General features: G+C 41.2%; 1 long non-coding RNA gene across 1 annotated transcript; it reads right to left on the minus strand.

The window, feature by feature from the left end:
- Nucleotides 1-733: 733 nt before the first annotated feature.
- On the minus strand, nucleotides 734-11340 carry LOC138412233 (uncharacterized). Its single transcript, XR_011244722.1, has 3 exons — nucleotides 11093-11340; nucleotides 5598-5711; nucleotides 734-4351 (listed from the first exon to the last, which is right to left on the minus strand). It is a non-coding gene; the product is annotated as an uncharacterized lncRNA (long non-coding RNA).
- Nucleotides 11341-16302: the final 4962 nt, after the last annotated feature.

Consider the following 16302-nt stretch of genomic DNA (forward strand, 5'->3'; position numbering starts at 1 on the left):
GAATGACTTGACTGACAAGTGGCTGTGATTGATTGTAATGTAAACCTCGCTGTGTTTATTTGACTGACAGAGGCTCACAGAGGAAGCTGCTCTCCACCCTGCAGTGGCGGGAGGTTGTCTGATGACAGTTAAGGCCACTGCGCTCCAGTCCACCTCTCAGCTCTAATTATAGGTGATCAAAACACTCATCTTCTCACCCTCACACAGACACATTCATGCAATAATACCGAGCACACACATGGATTTTCGGATCTATTTAGTTCCAATGGAGAATGTCACTGCATTATCACCTTCAGACTGCTGTACTGTCAGCACTGTCAGTGTGCTCTCTGCTTGTAGCTTGGGTAGTTTTCAGTGGCAGGGCTGTGCTGAACTGCTGCTGCGTTTTAATGAAATTAGAAATCAGCTTCTGTACATTTGCATGCAGTGCTCTTTAAACAGAGGTGATTTGCTGAGGCCTGTGTGGAGAATGTACTGCACTGTACGTGTGTGTGTGTGTGTGTGTGTGTGTGTGTGTGTGTGTGTGTGTGTGTGTGTGTGAGTGTGTGCAGTAGGTAGCTTGGTATGCAGGCTGCATTTACTCTCTCACTCTTTGACTGCTTGTATGAATAATACATCACCTGTGCTCTGTAAGTGCACATCACTGTAGAGATTCACAACAGCACAGCTTTATATATACATATATATATATATATATATATATATATAATGAGTGTATGCAGTATATGTGGGGGTGTACTCATACACAGTACGTGTGTGTATACATATCAAACAAAACATGCTCGCTGCAGCCCTCTGTAGCACAACCTTCATCAAAGTCTCCTCCCCTCTCCTCCTTTATAAGGTTTATTGAGGTTAATCGAGATGCAGCACCTTTCAAAGAGTGTCCTCTGTGATGTCCGTCCCCTCTCCCACCTACTCAGCCTTCATATTGTATGGAGTCTCAGTGCTCAGTACCACTTCTCTGCCTCATCTCTATTTTCACTCTCCCCTTGTTTCTCTCGACTGACTCAGCCTTTCCAGGGTTGCTTGACAGTCCAACATGTTCAGACACACACACACACACACACACACTCTCTGGCTCTTCACAGGCAGAAAAATTATGCAGCTTGTTAAGAGCAAAGCCTGTTTCCCCCTCCATTATACTATCACTCCCCACGTCCTGTTCTTTTAACAAGTGTGGACCAAGTACCTAAATTAACATGTCTCCATGCCATGCTTCCACACACACACACATGCACAGACATACAACATGCTGCAGCAGCTCTCGCCACATCATTCCACCTCACTGCAGAGTGGACTGGCAGCTGGCTGCAGCAGAACCCATGCAGAACGGAGCACACTGGAAATAGTTTGTCTGAACCAGAAAAACATGTTGAAATAGCTGAGATGGAGAGAGGAGATATAAGCAAGGTGACAGAATAAAAGACAGATGAGAAACAGAGGGTGTGACATGATAATTGTTGTCATAAGTGTCAACTATTGATGGTTTCTGTGGTGCAGTTACCCTCATAGTCACTCTGGCTAAGTCAGCTGTGGTGTTTGCTGGCCTGCTCCAATGAGAGGTCACTGCTGGATAGAGTGAAGTTACTATTAAATGCTGATTAAGATTTAAATATATATATATATCTTCATTAATCCTGAACAAGAAATGCATTGAACCCAATCTCAAACCGAGCACCACAGATAATGAGAGATACATCAACTGAGAAAAATCAATGATGTTTCATTTCAGTTGTGCAATATGACTTTCAGTTGATGTGTAATAAATGAATGGAACAAAAACATAATGTCTGGTCATCAGATAAACATTTAGCAGTGTTGCCGTGGTGTGATAGAAACTCTTCAGTTTTTTCAAACTCTGGACCCAAACGTGAAAATAGACATGTTGTTTAGTGAGTGTTGGTCTTCAGATGCTGTAATTGGCTGTTTGATTCTCAGATTGACTTAGTTATCATGATTTTTTTCCTTTTTTCTGTACAGAGTATGGGAATTTGGGGGGGGGGGGTATGAAAACACCATCAAAACTGCTGAAATGTCCCACACCAGTAGATGAAAAGCTGTTGTGATTCAGCCTTGATGTAGCACAGTTTGACGATAGTGTGGAGGATGGAAAAGGTGTTACACAACAAGTGGGCTTCCAACACTCCCACGCAGGGTGATACAGGACCAGAGACTCAGCCAAATGAAACAGTGATAGGAGTAGGCTGAAGCACTTCTTTTCATTTTCACATTTCCCTTTTGTTGTTTCATCTCAATTCCATTCCCTCCTTTTCCCTCAGTCTATGTATGATATACAACAAGTTCCCTGCACGAAAACACATGCAGTGTCACCAAAACATCGCTCCTCTGTGTAGTAAGCACTGTCACCGTGTTTGCAAGGTACACACACTGCAGAATACAGCAGTGGGTGTGTGGACAGGAGGGCTGATGAGCTCCTGTGTCGACCTGCAGAGAGGAGAAGCGGCCAGTTCTGCACAGGAATGCAGCCAAGAATGAAGGTAGAGAAGCTACAAAAAGACAGTGAACGCCTCGTCCCAGGAAGTATGCATGATAAGAACATGTCTGTCCTAAGGGAAGAGACTTTGTTGAGCTAGTAGGAGTGCATTTTATAGTAGAGGCAGGAAGCAGAGCCTGTGCATGCAAAACATTGTATGTATACACAACGTGTAAACCCTGCAGGCCTGGTTCTGTATTTTTTACTAAAACAAAAGCAAAGATTTTTCTACTTCAGGCTTTTGTTCTTAAAGGTCTAAAACAATTTGCTGCTTTTTGTATCAATCAATCAGATTTATTTGCATAGCAACTTTAACACAGGTAAAAGTATTTGTAGTATATTTTATACATTTATATATTTCACTAATAATCCTGCTGTATTTTAGAGATGTGAATGCATCATCATTTAGTTTACACTGATTTCTGGAAATCTATGAGTAAATCTATCATCATGACACTTGCTTGAGTTTTTTTTGTCAGGGTTACATTATTGCTGCATTGTACTGCAGGGGAAGCGCTGGTCGAAACAGTTGGTACGGCATCACCTCATTGAACGGAAGTAACAAACATTGGCTCTGATAACATGGCTCAGAAGTTTTATGAGTCTACTAAATCATTTTGAAACCAACAAACAAACTAAAAACCACTTAGATGAAGGAAACTGTGAGGAAAAAAATTGTGCGGCACAAATTGAAAACCTTAAGTATCCATAATTAAAAATGATGGAACTGGAATTATTATGAAATTACTCTGAAGTTGATCCTTTCAGATAATAAAAATGTTAAAGTACTTAGTCTGGCTGTCACACAAGCCTCTCCCTCCTTCCTCTGCGGTGAGGAATGGAAAGTTACTCAGGCTGGTTTTTATAATACGCAGGCCACTCCCTGAGGTTTACCCGAAGGTGAAGCGATGGCTCTGTAATGTGTGATGGGGCATGTTTTTTCTTGGGTGGCTGCAGCACAGATGAGAACCTTGTGGCTGATTAGTGCAGGGATTTGCCTGCAATTAATTAAATAGCAGCAGTTTGAGTTTGAAAAAGAGATCGCTAATATTTGCACAATCAGGGCCTTCTTTTTGACTGTCTTGAGTTTTTCTATGAGTCATGGGAGAGTACGTGCTCAACCAATGGGCCAGGAGGTAAATAAGACAGTGCCCTGAATGTGCTTCAACATGCCTGAGGAGAGTGCTGCCCATAAAATCCAACAGGGATAACGGAGCTGGTCGAGAAGATACATTTATATTTACTGTTTATGCAACTGTGATGCTTTTAGAAAAACACTTTAAAAAACACTCTAATAAGCAAGAATGTGCCCTGGAATTCCTTTTCTAAAATTATGTCATGGTATTATCAGGTAGAAAATAAAGAATAGAATACTTGTTCCAGGGCACACAGATTCTTATTTTGATCAACACCAAATGGCACATATTCATAAATATCAATCCCCTAAAGATGGGTGATTTGCTTCATCAAAATCCATGAATGATTCTCTGAGAAAACAATGTCATGTAAATTTAAAATGTAAAAAAAAAAGACCCTATCTTGTTATGTTAAAGAAAATGAGAAAAATTCGAACGAACTAGCTGACTAATTCAGATGAAAACATAACATCCTTGTCAGAGGTAAGAAAAGGCATGACACACAGCTGCAGTTCAGTGTAACACACAGCTGCAGTTCAGTGTAACAGAGCCAAAAGTCTCCTCTCTGTGAGCAACCGCATCATATCCGACTTTGAGCCCGGCAGATTGTAGCACACCACCAGCAGAGCCGAGGTCTCCGAGTCCTGGCCAGAGGGGCTTTTCCAGTGCAGAGTGTTGGAGCATTTGGCTCCAGACCCACAATGATGATGTCAGCGCACTGCAACGAGGTCACAAACTCAATTATTTACAAGCATGCCTCATTCTGGATCAATATATCAACTGATTGGTTCGGAGCATAACTGCACCAGCTGAAACAGCGCAGTGCGTTCACTGTGCAGTCCTCGACCATAAACCCTGTGGCTTCTGAGGGAGTTTACATAGATTTATGTCATAGGTCATGTTTGTTTGTCTCTTGTGCAAACCTCAAGTCTTAGAGGGGTTCATTAAGGTAGGAAAACACACAAGGGGAGTATTATTGATTATATGAATAAAAGGTGATCATTAAATGAGGCCCCATTTTTTTTAAATCGGCACATTATCAATTAAAAAATGCAGCACGTGAGCTTAATAAACATACATTCACACAGTGCAGGGCTTAATGGCATCATTAATATGACCTGCATGAAATGGTTTGGGAGGTTGGTGTTAATTATTAAGTGTGTGAGTCAGTCCCACAGCTTTTCAGGCAAACAGCTGCACAGAGGTCACTGGAAACAGGACACTGAGCCAGTTTCTAATGATTAAATATCCACCCTGATTTCATCTAAAGCTGATATTGAGATGCTGCTGTTATTTGTTAAGTAAATGCTCACACACTCACACACAATCCCTCAATCACAGTGCAGCAGATAACAGCTCGTGTTAAACAAAACAGGCCGTGGTTAGTTTTCATCAACCTCCTCCTGTGTCCCTCCCCCATTCATTGTAACTGACAGTGCACTCTGTCTTTTCTGGGTTGCCTCTGCATGCCTCTGGGGTGCAGATCGGCACAGAGATAAACTTAGCAGCAGTTAGCCAGGTCAGACTGCAGCGCTAATAGAGGAGAAAGAAAGAGCCAATGAGTTCTGGTGTTGGGGGGGAGCAACTGTTCCAGAAATTTGACACCCAGCAGGTAAAAATAGGTCATTTCTCTGTCGCTCTGTTGGCTTATGGAGCATTTTTCTGGGAGTAATGATGACTAAAGAATACAAATGTTCAGAGAAAATAATATTTCACACTCCACAGTATCTACTGTTCTGAAAGGACATGTTTAAGCGTATTCCCTCTTTCCCTGGGAAGGTCTGTCATGTCTGATCGCCAGAGGCAACGGGAGGAAGTGGCCCATCCCAGAAAGAGCTTCATGTTTTCTTTTGATATTCAAAGGTGTTCCAGTCAGTGTGACTCTCACAACATGAAATCACAAATGAATAAAACTGTAAAAAACCATCAGTAAAACCCAAAAAACAATAAGAGCCTTGACAAACCATGTTCTCAAAGCTTCTGATTCTGTTGTGCGACAGGAGCGACTCTCCTCCACTTCGCCTCTCCAGCTCTCTCTTTCTGTTGGTGTCTCCTCATCTCCTCTGCTCTCTCCTGTCCTGCACATAAAAATCGATGCAGTCAGCATATGGCAACATGTGATTTGGCTGTGGGGCTTTGGAGAAATTGCTTCTCTGTATGAATGTTTGTGTCATAACTGTATTCTACAGTTCTGTATTAATGCATCATTTACCTGCTTCATTTGATGATTATCTCATCATCATAAACCAACCAACCAACCAATATGTCATTGTTTCAACCAACTGGGGTTAAATAGTGAGAGAGTTTCTTTTTGAGGCCTTCATTGCATGTACAGAATGAAGACGAATGGAAACAGGGATATTATTTTAAAAAGAAGACAGTAAACATATGTTTTAGATCCAGGACTATCCATAAAGCAATGTAGATGGAAGCCTTGAACGCTGAGGCATTTCATCATCGTTCCATCAATGCTCCGCTCCCTCCTCCCTCTCATCTTACAGATTCTCTTTTTGCATTTCTTGCCTCCTGCTGTGATCTTGTCACCATAGCGATCCGCCTGCCCACACTTTCCTACTACCATCTAAAAAACAATGGCTCCATAGAATAGAACTGAAAACAGAAAGGATACCCTACAGTAAACTAACAAACGCAGCAGCAATCAGATTAATACATCTTCTCTGTGTCATCAGAGGTTATGCTGTGATGAATTGGTGGAAAAAGTGGGCGGAAATTATCATTATCATTCACCATAATTTACTATCCTATTTAGTAAATGCTATATTTATAACAGACAGGGGGCCAGAACTGGAACAAATATCCTGTGGCTATAAACACACAAAGGATATCCCTGCAGGAAGTTCTGCTGCACCGTCTTCCTGGAAACAATACTTCAACAGGAAGTGATTTATGACAAAAAGAGGTTTGTTGTTGTGCATGTTTTAGCAGATTTCATTCATCATTTTAATTCCAACAAGATATTAAAAATGTGGTAATTACAATAATGTTGTATTGTATAATTTATATTTTACCTTTAGGCTATCGTCTGCTCTGAGCTGATTATGTAAGATGATCAGACTCACCCAGATGGAGATCTGCGTGTTTAGTTTTTTTTTAAATCTTTTACACTTGTGATGATTTTTCTTCCACAGGCACAAAACTGTGGACACAAGGCTTCATCTCACTGAGGTGATCTGGCTGAAAGATGCACAGACGGCAGAAGAGAGAGAGAGAGGGAGAGAAAGAGAGCAAGGCTTCGATCTATGTCCAGGCCTCAGGTCACATTCTGCTCTGATGATGAGATTTCGCTCCTCTCCTCTCCTCTCCTCTCCACTCCTCTCCTCTCCTCTCCTGAATCTGTTTATCTTTATGTTACACTGTTTTCCCCCCCATTTTTCCAGTATTATAGTTTCATATTTTTAATGCCATAGCATATAAATGAAAATATTGGATGAGCAAATTGAAATAATCTGTGCTTATAAGACAAACTGGTTGTAGAAAATAATTAATCAGTAAACATAAAACCATTTATTGTAATTAAAATGTATCATTGTGTGTACCCCATCATGTGTAATGCCCACTCTGACTGTACCAATACAGTCCACCTGGAAGGGTGCATGCCCTGCTTATAGAGGCTTGCTTCCTACAGCTGCTGCAGGTTTGATTCCGACCTTCCCCCTTTGCCGTGTGTCTTCCTCATTCTCTCGCCCCATTTCAAACATGTACCTGAGCCTATTTATCAAAAAAAACCAATCATGTCATGTTACTTTTCTACATACAAATATTATATAATAAGTCATCATTGAACTGTTGACATTGTAGATTTGTCTGCTACGTCCATTGTCTTGAAGCAACAGGGAACAAACTGAGCTACTTATCTTTAAGTATTTATGACAATGAATTGGGTTTTATCTGACAGAGACGCAAAACTTATTTTTTTAAAACTTGTAACTTGTTTGTCTCTCTCTTGATTTTACATTTTAGACCCATATCTTAAATAAATGCATGTCCTGTTACATGCAGTTCCCTCACAGACGTTACACTCAGGCAGACAGTCATAATGATGGATGTGTTGGTTTTTAATCTCACTTGCTACACGGCTCCTGAATAGACCACACTGACGGGTGTTTAAAATATTTTGTCCATCCCATTTATATCACTGAGCTCAGGGAGATTAACAGAAACACTTCTCACTTTATACAGTGCAATCCAGCAGGGACATCCACACATATAACATTGCAGTTGAATCAGCACATCTTTCAATTTCACCAAAAACTCAACATTAAAACCTCCATGACGGTAGGATTTATAGAAGCACTGGAGCTAATCTCAGCTGACATTGGGCAAGAGGCAGAGTACACGCTGGAGAGGTCGTAGGTTTAAGACAAACAACCATTTAATCAATCAACCCTGACCCCAGTCTGCATGACGTTGGACTATGGGACAAATTATCCAGAGGAAATCCACATAGACATGGAGACAACATGTAAACTCCTCACAGAAAGGCCCTGGCTGACTTGCTTAAACCAAGAACCTCTCCTTGCTGTGGTGAGGCTAACCACTGTACCACTGTACAATCAGCATTTCCATATAACATCCAGTCCCACCCAGAGCCTTAAATGGTCGATCATGATTCATCTCTGTACACGTGCTTCTCTCAGAATCTCACTCTCCACCTCCCTATAACTTGACTGTTGCCGGTACAACACAAAAAAATGATAGAGACAAACATACAGGCTTGTTCACTGGCATCCCTGAGTGATCCCTGGTCAGTGAGGTCATGTGTCGCATGTGTCGCACATGACCCACAGACAGATGATGAGAGTCAGACAGTCAGACAGAGATTTGGGGGGAGGCAGACAGAGGGAGGATGCCAGGAGAGTGTGTCACCAGCGACCGGACAGTAATCGGGCCAACACCTGGAACAACACACATAAATAAAAGGCCAGTCTGTGTCTTCATGTGGCTTCCACCTCTAACAACAGAGCAGTTTTCTCTCTGTCTCTATCTATCTATCTAATCATGAGTCGTGACGTGACTCGATCAGTGCAGCTTACATTCCAACATGACAGCTGTCTCAGGGCGTGGACCGAGTCAGTGTGAACGGCAGACTCGGCACACTGGGAGGAACCGGACAGGAGCCAGGACAGGTTGGGGTGTGGTGTCATGACATATGAATTTAGATATATATATATATATATATATATATATATGTCACAAAAAGTGTTGCCTTCCTTTCTTGATGTTCTATTTCTGGTGCCTGAGGTGAATGTTTACAAAACATCCATTTTAGCCTGGATCAAGTCTTTTGGTTTTATCAGTCACCTCGGTCTCATTTTTTTAATAGTTTTTAGATTTATTATTATTTAAAAAATGCTATGAAATGAAATCGAGGCTATTAAAAAAAGGTAAAATCTATGAACTCAAGGATTTTTGTGAGAGAAAGAAGAAAAAGACAGACAGGAAAGTCAAGTATATACAAAATGTATATATTAATTACTTAGTTAATAATTAACCAGATAACATCTGACAAATAAAGTATTTAAAAAATAAAGACTGCACAGGGCGTATGTCTACCTGAAGCTTAGTTGTGCAACTTTTAATAGCACATAAATAAAATAACCTGAGAATTAGTAATAAGTCTGTAAGTTTATTCTATACTATACCCCCCCCCCCCCCCCCCCCCCCCCCCCACACACACACACACATCCTCTTTTTTGTCTTAATCTCTTTTGTCTTGGACACATTCATATCTGTCAGAACAAAAGAAAGAAGCAGGACGTGTATTCCTTGGCCTCGACTTGTTGTCTGTGCAGTAAAGCCGAGTGTATGAACACACAGCTCTGCTCTCGTCATGGTGATGAATGCAGCAGCCTCTCTCTCCCTGTGGTGGGTGGGACAGTCCCGTTATCATGCTGTGATTGCTGCGAATTCATCCCAAGCAGCCAGCAAGCAGCGGTTTCCATGGTTACCAGCAGCAAACCAGCTTGTTTTTTTTTCTTTACAAGTGCAGAGGACCGGGGATGAGGGGAATTAGACGAGAACATCTGTGTGTGAGTAGTATTGTGAGGAGGAGGAGGAGGAAGAGGAGGAAGAGGAAGAAGAGGAGGAGGAAGAAGACAAGGAGGAGGAGGAAGATGAGCAGGAGGATGAAGAGGAAGAGGAGGAGGAGGAGGAAGAAGAGAGGATGGGGAGAAAGAGGAGCAGGGGGAGGAAGAGGAGGAAGAGTGGATCTATCTATCTATCTATCTATCTATCTATCTATCTATCTATCTATCTATTTATCTGTCTGTTTATCTATCTACAGTATATCTCACTCTCTCTCTCTCTATATATATATCTCACTCTCTCTCTCTCTCTCTCTATCTATCTATTTATCTATCTATATCTCACTCTCTCTCTATCTATCTATCTATCTACCCATCCACCCATCCAGCCTACTCTCTCTCCATCCATCCCGCCCTCTCTCTTTCTCTCTCTCTCTCTCTATCCATCCATCCATTCATCCATCTATCTATCTATCTATCTATTTATCTATCTATATCTCACTCTCTCTCTATCTATCTATCTATCTATCCCCTCCTTTTCTGTGATAAGGAAACCTGTGGTAGTTTTCTTTTCTTTGCTGGGACACAAACAGATCAATACTGACCGACGCCCCCTCCTCCCCCCTCTCCACCCTTCCTCCTCACACCTTCAAGATAAAAGAGAGGGAAGGAGGGGAGAAGAAGATCAGAGAGGAAAAGGGAGGTTTGGGGAGAGAAGCAGCAGGAGAATGAAAACAGTGAAATATTCATGAGGGAGAGAGAGAGAGCAAGGAAAGAGACAAAGAATCAGACACAGTGCAGCTCTGCGTGAGGGTGTGTGTGAGTGAAACAGCAGATTATTGTCTTATAAGAGGCCTCCCAGCGTAAGAAGCCTCATATCAAACATGGTCTTTTATCTCAAGCATCAGTTACAGTCCGGCACTGATTTCCATAAACAAGAGCTTCTAAACTCTGTCCTACAGGAAGACATAAGAGGGTCCAGGAAAGGCTCGGAGTACATACAGCCCTCTTTACTAATGTGTGTGTGTGTGTGTGTGTGTGTGTGTGTGTGTGTGTGTGTGTGTGTGTGTGTGTGTGTGTGTGTGTATCTTGAAGGCAGAACAGAGCAGAAGGCGTGCTGGAACACATTTCTGAAAATGTTATACAACCTGTTCCCTTTTTTACACAGTGAGAGGATTGAGGAGTGGAGCTGTTTTCATTTGATTGTTATCATCTACTGCCCTCCTCTGGCCTTTAACCTCCACTGACAGAGACACTGCTGCTGCTGACGCCTCAGAGGGAGTGATCACACTGATAAACTTGAATGTCACTCAGGAGAGGACACACCTCCACCAAGGCCCAACAGTCTCCTTATGAAACCACATTTAAATTCACTAGATCCAGATTTTCATTTAGATCTGCGCCATGTCACACACCTTTTTCATCAAGATCCACGAATCGTCCCCTGAGAAATCAGTGAAAATGTAAAAAAAAAAAGGCCTTAACTCACATTGTTAAAGAAAGTAAAAAATACATTCCTGGAACCTCCCCATGATCCGGATCAATGGGTTCTTTCTTGAGTTATGCCCGACCCCTCCACAGAATTTCATGGAAACCGGTTTGGTAGTTTTTGCGTAATCCTGCTACAAAACCCATAACCAACCGACCAATCAGCCAAACAAACACAGATGAAAACAAAGCCTCCTTGGCAGAGGTAAGGAGGAGGAGTTGTGTTGTATCTTATTTTGAAGAACATAATGAACAGAGATAGATGGCTGCTCCACCGAGAATCGTTAGCGTCCGCTACACTGGATTCTTGTTGAATCTGAATATATAACAACAATTGTGATTATTTTCGAAGGCTTTTTAAGACGTCTTTAAACCACACCTCACACACACACACACACACATTCAAAACTTTAATCAGCCAACTTTAAAAACCTTTATCAGGACCTTAGAAATTAACTTTTACCTCATTAGGACCAAGCTTTGGTCCCCATTAGGTCTACTGGTCCTGAGAAGGTGAGTTTTTATGGTGGAAAGAGAACAAAAATGATTACACACACACACACACAAACACACACACACACACACACACACACACACACACTGAAAGAGAGATAGAAATGATATGGTATAGTGGCCAGTGACTAAGCTGATGTAGTCAGTGACAACAGAAACAACAAAGTCTCAGTGACATGACAACACGACCTCATGCAACAGTCGTTCCCTGGAGACAAGACCGACAACTTCTAAATAAAAGTGTTTTCGTGCATATTTATCATTTTCATTCTGTGTAAACTAAGATCTGATCTTTTGTGCACTTGCTACAAGTCTTGAATGTGACAAACCATGTCTGGTGATAACATGCAGTTATTCTCAGTCACAAGTATTTAAAGTGACAAGTGGCACTGACCTGATGTGATCATTCAACAGTGTTGTGTTCACACTGAGTGAAACCCTGACCCACATGAGAACCAAACCCAAACTGTCAACTGCAGTGATTTCTCTGCCCCGCCCTGGGATGGATGGAGCTGCTGCTGCTGGTTCGACTGGTCTGTGGATCAGTGAACAAAAGACATCCTGGTAAAGACGTTGTTTTAGCGGCAGGTTTCACACTCCCGCTGACCCTGTAATCACTGCACACTTCAAGGCCTGACACGTGAGGTCTTGACAGGAGAAAGCTGAGATGCGAGAGCTCTTATTGATACAATCAAACAGTTTATCAGCTATGTGGCCTGTGAGGACTGCTAAACAATCTGATAAGTAACATTTATTTCAAAGTCAATATTAATCAAGAATTTGTAAATCTTGCTTAAGAGACTGGGCAGGCAGGGCAGGGCTGTAGCCACGGTTTCAGAAATAATGTGGTCACAGACCAGTCAAGAACATCTCAACATTTCTGCTAGATTTAATATTTTATATGTTATGTACTCTTTTTCTTTTATTGTTTTATTTGTTACTTGTTTAACTGCACCCTATGCAACTGTTATTTAAAAAGAGCATTTGTGCATGTCACAAATTTATTATTATTGTATTATTATTTTAATTGTATTCTCTTTTTGGGGAAAATTATGAGAAAATGTTTAACCCGTAAGATAAAACATGACATTTTTATTTCCCAACATGAAACTCAGATAGTTATAGCTATATATCTAAATGTATACAGGTGGAAAAATATAGTTGTGTATTGACTTAAGTACAGAGGACTTGACCTCAGTGTGCAGGATTACATTAAATATCCTTGATATGTGCTGGAGAGCTTTCCTACTCTCTTTCCTTATTGTATTATATTGTTACTAGAACTAATTTTCAAATTGGGTAATACGTTTTAAGGAATTTCATAACAACCATGGCTGTTTCTCACCCCCCCTCAGGCTCACAGTCTTGGCCCCAGTTCAAATGAAACTCGTCTGTTTTCCCCTGCTCTCTGTCGAGGCCTGACGTTAACTACTTTGTCGCTTGCCCCCAACCTCTTTTTTGGAGTTCACATCATAATTTTTAACCAGCATAGGAATCTGTCCACACAATAAACCTTTGAGCAGTATGACATCTGTTTCCAAAAGTGCAGGAGCTCATTGGGTGAATGTTGTAGGTGTGAAAGGAGAGGACAGTTTCACTGCAGCAGTTTCTTCACAATATGAATGTGGCAGCGACGGTTGGCTTGAAGACAACAGAAACTCCTGCAGGTTTACACATGCCCCCTGACAACGACACAGAGGAATCAAATCTTGGGCTCAGTCAGGGAGCATGTGTCTGTGCGGCGACAAATCAAACTGAAAATCCCTCAAACAAACTTCTGCATCACCCACCTGCCATATTTTTCAACCTTTGGTTTTTACCTCTTTGTGTTTAATGTCTCCCTTCGATGGATGGTTTCAAATCATTAGTTATATTTCTTTCAGATTCAGATTCAAATTTAGATTCAGCTTTATTTGTAACTTTGGAAATATACATCATAGCACATACATAGGAGTAAAATGCAGCTCTCCACAGATCAGGGTGCAGGTCACATTTAAAAGCATTAGAAATCTCGAGAAGCAGTAACGAGAGAGCGGTGTTGAATAAAAGTTGAAGCTGCTGGTAAAGAAAATTTCAGCTTTCAGGACATCCTTCAAATTTAATTATGAAACTCATCTATCACACTGATGTTCACACTGATATCACACTCATCTATCACTCTGATGTTCGATGGGTGTGATAATAATGATGATCACAGATGATATTGGCCAAATCCTCAACCTTGGCCATGCCAGACATGGCTCCAAGGACAGTGAATCATCCTAAATATCAAACAAAGCAGTGATCTCACGCATTGAGAAGACATGTTGGTATTTGTTACATCTCTTGTATCATCGTAGGCCTGAGAGAAGAAAAAAGGATGTTTCTTGTGTCGTCCTTCAGTGTTTTATACCATATTTATAATCTGCTCTGCACATTTAGCAGCTCCACAGTGGCAAAAACTCTCCTCCATGTGAATGAGGCTCCTCAGCTTCTTTGAGTTCAGTCTCTGCAAACCTCAGCTGAGCATTAACAGCTGCCTGTCGCCCAAACTCCACTGCAGAGTGCTTAACTTTATCCAGGGTGCATTGCTCCTTCTAACTCATCCAGTTTAGCTGCATGTTTCTAGCTGTAATAAACCTCTGAATTGGCCTTTTTTTCATGGCTGTGAGCACCTCCCTGCAAACTAGACACTCTGGCTCGTCTTTATTTTTTCAGATAATTGTTTTTGAAAGCTCAACATAAAAGGACGCAACAGGAATGACGACTGGGACAACACGTCTCGATGGGGGAAACTGAATTTGACACAACAGTGGATCAAATTGTCTCAAAGAGGCCGAAGGTTCACACCCCTGCTAATTCACAGAGGGACTTGACCTGTGATTATTACAAGAAAACAACTTTTTATCATCTACGAATAAATGTATTAATCTTTAAAAACATGGAAATTAGAATGTTCTTAGAATAATCGACTTAGACTTATTCTACTGTACAAAAGAGAAACCAGGAAAAATAAAAACTGTTTGTTTCCTTATTTTGTGTCCTATTGTGCAATTGTTTTCCCTTATGGGGATTTCCTGATATGATAGGATATGATATGTAATGTACTATTCTAAAGTGAGAATTTAATCTCTCTCTGTGAAATACAAAGTCTGTTGTTACCTTTTCTACCAACACACAGGGAAGAGAACTAATTCATGTGTGTACAAAGTGTCCCCTGTAAACTTAAATATCTGTGACGATTTGTCGAGAGGATTTATGGTTTCATTTTCACAGATCTGACTTTATCTAACATCTTCAGGATCCACCGATGAAGAGATAACACACAACTGAAGCATCATGGAAACATCCAGTCCAGTATGAACATAGGTGTGAATGTCGACCTGTTGTTCACATTTCCCAGAAAGGTTTGAGATGATGTGTTTATTTCCTGCGTCCTCTCAAAAGACACATTTCAGGTTTGACAACAGATTTGCTCATGAAGGATTCAGCTCTGTTGGTGTGTCTCTCGTGTCTGAGCACACGTATTTTTGTGCAGCTGAACCTGAATGATTGTTTGTTATTTTACTTAAATGCCAAGTTACTATAGTGAAAATTTTAGTTACAATTGACTCCAACTTTGCAATAGTAGAATGGTTCTTACTCATTAATGCTTCATAATTAATAAATAGAAATATGTTTCATTTACTGAATACATTGAGTAATTTGTCTTTACTGTAAGCATATTTTGTGAACAAAGTGTGTATATATACATATATGTATATAATATACGATAATACAATTACGAGTGAGGAGGTTGTGATTTTGTGTCAGTCAATCACAGAATCAGTGACGTCACAAGCAAAACTGGACAGGGCAGAATGTGTGAAGCTGAACCAGGTGAAGAGTGGCAGAGCTTGTTTGACAGTCTCCCACGCTTTCCGACAATAACTGCCTTCACTGAAGTCACCTCGAGTCCCATCCCTGAGCCACCACCTCCGCCACCACACTGCCTCAGCCTCCATAATGCACACATTGTTGTCTGTCACACGTTCCCCTGTAAGTCATAAGAATATAAACAATTGTCGGCGGCCCTCTGAGGATCTTGTTTAATTGTAGCAGAGCCTGAATCACCTCAGGAAGACTGACAGAATAAATAAAGATTCCAATAAAACCTGTTGGTTGTGAGGATCCAGACGCACCACCTTTTCTTCTGAGGCCTGCTGGGGAGATTAGGAGAATTACTGTAAACAGAGATTTAACTGAGACCCTCACCTCGTCACTAGAGTCTCCGTCAAATGAACGTATACCACATTTGCACATGTGAGAGTATCTAAACCTAGGGATCATGATCAATAGCATGCTTTTGTTTTTTCTTTCCCACATCCTCTTTGAGATTTCCGTTGTTGTATCTCATGACCTTACGTCTGTCTTGCATGTGAAATAAACTTCCCTGTGTGGATTTTGAGTTAAGGTGACAACTTTCCCATGATGCAAGTCTTATAACAGGGTGTACAATCGTCCGTGATCATGCAGGAATGCCGAGTGTTGTGTTTGCCTGCATTCCTCAAACAGCCAACACTGAGTCAGGTTGCTTATAAAGAAGCAGAGACTTAGAGCTGATTGTAAATATAGAACAGTTAGTATGGTGGCACTTTTTAATTGG

Source organism: Paralichthys olivaceus, chromosome 12, assembly GCF_024713975.1.
Source record: "Paralichthys olivaceus isolate ysfri-2021 chromosome 12, ASM2471397v2, whole genome shotgun sequence".
Taxonomy (NCBI): Eukaryota; Metazoa; Chordata; class Actinopteri; order Pleuronectiformes; family Paralichthyidae; genus Paralichthys; species Paralichthys olivaceus.